General features: G+C 45.7%; 1 protein-coding gene across 9 annotated transcripts in view; it reads left to right on the top strand.

The window, feature by feature from the left end:
- Positions 1 to 131, top strand: part of LOC122248773 (adenosylhomocysteinase-like 1) — a 234,930-nt gene extending 234,799 nt beyond the window's left edge. For all 9 annotated transcript variants that reach the window (XM_086556503.1, XM_086556480.1, XM_086556389.1 and 6 more), the window contains one exon: positions 1 to 131. This exon is cut by the window's left edge and continues 4,525 nt beyond it. The gene's annotated coding sequence lies outside the window, so the exon portion shown is untranslated.
- Positions 132 to 2,543: the final 2,412 nt, after the last annotated feature.

Raw genomic sequence — 2,543 nt, forward strand, 5'->3', positions numbered from 1 at the left:
TGAACTTCCAAGAACCTGCAGACTGTGTGAAACTTCAGACTCTGGAACATGTTCTTACTAACCTATATTGTATTCTATTCAGTACTGTTTAAAGTTGGCAAGGGTTATAAAATATTAGTTTGTAGAAATTATTGGAGTTTCATTGAACCTTTCTTTTTTTCTTTTGATGTGTGATTTTTGACATGTATCTCATTAGATAAGATAGTTATAAAGAAGATAAAGAAGAAATTTATCCCATAAGTTAACCTAAAGTTGCATTAAGTCAGCCCTATACACAAAAATACTATTGTCAGTAATAAAAACAAGGGTGATGGCTAATATTACATTTTGTTAATAAACAACATGAGTATTGCAAGGAATATCAAACTTACTTAATATGAATCTCTAATTTCACTTGAATCACAACAAAAATTATTCAATCCACACACACACAAGCTATCAAAGCTACTGTTGATTTAGATAAGATAAAGGATAGATTCATACTAAAATGGTTTGACAATAGTATGCTGACATAAACTATATTCTACACATATCATTTATTATAGCTTATCAATGTTCTATACCAGCATATCTCAAACCTTTTGGGATACACTGAACCCTTTGTTTTTTACCTAGCAACCCTTGGAAGGAAATCTTATTACTTTTCTTCTGATTTGATAATAAAAAAAAATCAGTATATGAAAGGTGCAATAACAAGCAATTGTTCTATATTGCAAAATTTGTCAAACAAAGAACCACATGAGCCCTTCTGACTCTTGATTCTTTGCCGATGAATTGAGCAAAGATAAATTGTGGACTGATTTTTTTCTACTAAAGCAAAGATAAATGGGGGTTATCATGATAAAACATAAATGTCAGAAAGTCGATCATTTCTTTACTGAAACAGACATCCTGTGACCCTCAACAGAATTATCCTTTTAGCCCTCATTTATGGACTGAGCATGTGGTTTAGAACTACTACGTTACTCATACATCAGTCTTGTACAGTTCTCTTTCCTAAGGGGCTGATCTGCAATAAGCTTCACCTAGGAATTCTGAATTGCATGAATTCTTATTAGTTTGTTATCCTATAATGTGGAAAATTACTTTTTTAAGATTTTTGGTAATTCATTCTGCCTCTGCCTCCTCTCCCTCTCCCTCTCTTTTCCTCTCCCTCTCTTTCTCTCTCCCTCTCTTTCCCTCTCTTTCCCTCTCCCTCTCCCCCTATTTCCCTCTTCCTCTCTTTCCCTCTCTCTTTCCTTCTCCCTCTCTTTCCCTCTCCCTCTCTTTCCGACTCCCTCTCTTTCTCTCTCCCTCTCTTTCCCTCTCCCTCTCCCTCTCTTTCCCTCTCCCTCTCTTTCCCTCTCCCTCTCCCTCTTTCCCTCTCCCTCTCTTTCCCTCTCCCTCTTTCCCTCTCCCTCTCTTTCCCTCTCCCTCTCTTTCCCTCTCCCCCTATTTCCCTCTTCCTCTCTTTCCCTCTCCCTCTCTTTCCCTCTCCCTCTCTTTCCGACTCCCTCTCTTTCTCTCTCCCTCTCCCTCTCTTTCCCTCTCCCTCTCCCTCTCTCCCTCTCCCTCTCTTTCCCTCTCCCTCTCCCTCCCCCTCCCTCTCTTTCCCTCTCCCTCTCTTTCCTCTCCCTCTCCTCTCTTCCCTCTCTTCCCTCTCCCTCTCTTCCCTCTCCTCTCTTTCCCTCTCCTCTCCCATCTTTCCCTCTCCCCTCCCCTCCCTCTTTCCTCTCCCTCTTTCCCTCTCCCTCTCCCTCTCTTTCCCTCTCCCTCTCTTTCCCTCTCCCTCTTCCTCTCCCTCCCTCTCCCTCTCTTTCCCTCTCCCTCTCTTTCTCTCTCCCTCTCTTTCTCTCTCCCTCTCTTTCTCTTTCCCTCTCCCTCTCTTTCCCTCTCCCTCTCTTTCCCTCTCCCTCTCTTTCTCTCCCTCTCCCTCTCTTTCCCTCTCCCTCTCCCTCTCCCTCTCCCTCTCCCTCTCCCTCTCTTTCCCTCTCCCTCTCCTCTCCTCTCCTCTCTTCCCTTTCCCTCTCCTCTCCTCTCTTCCCTTTCCCTCTCCTCTCTCTTCCCTCTCCCTCTCCCTCTCCCTCTCTTTCCCTCTCCCTCTCTTTCCCTCTCCCTCTCTTTCCCTCTCCCTCTCTTTCTCTCTCCCTCTCTTTCCCTCTCCCTCTCTTTCCCTCTCCCTCTCTTTCCCTCTCCCTCTCATTCCCTCTCACTCTCTTTCCCTTTCACTCTCTATCCCTCTCCCTCTCTTTCTCTCTCCCTCTCATTCCCTCCCTCCCTGTCGCTCTCTTTCCCTCTCCCTCTCCCTCTCTTTCCCTCTCCCTCTCTTTCCCTCTCCCTCTCTTTCCCTATCCCTTTCTTTCACTCTCCCTCTCTTTCTCTCTCCCTCTCTTCCTTTTCCTCTCTCCCTCTCCCTCTCCCTCTCCCTCTCCCTCTCCCTCTCCCTCCCTCTCCCTCTCCCTCTCCCTCTCTCCCTCTCCCTCTCCCTCTCCCTCTCCCTCTCCCTCTCCCTCTCCCTCTCCCTCTCCCTCTCTCCCTCTCTTTCTCTCTCCCTCTCTTTCCCT

Source organism: Penaeus japonicus, unplaced genomic scaffold, assembly GCF_977035675.1.
Source record: "Penaeus japonicus unplaced genomic scaffold, GWHDUDI00000001_assembly GWHDUDI00000003, whole genome shotgun sequence".
Classification (NCBI taxonomy): domain Eukaryota; kingdom Metazoa; phylum Arthropoda; class Malacostraca; order Decapoda; family Penaeidae; genus Penaeus; species Penaeus japonicus.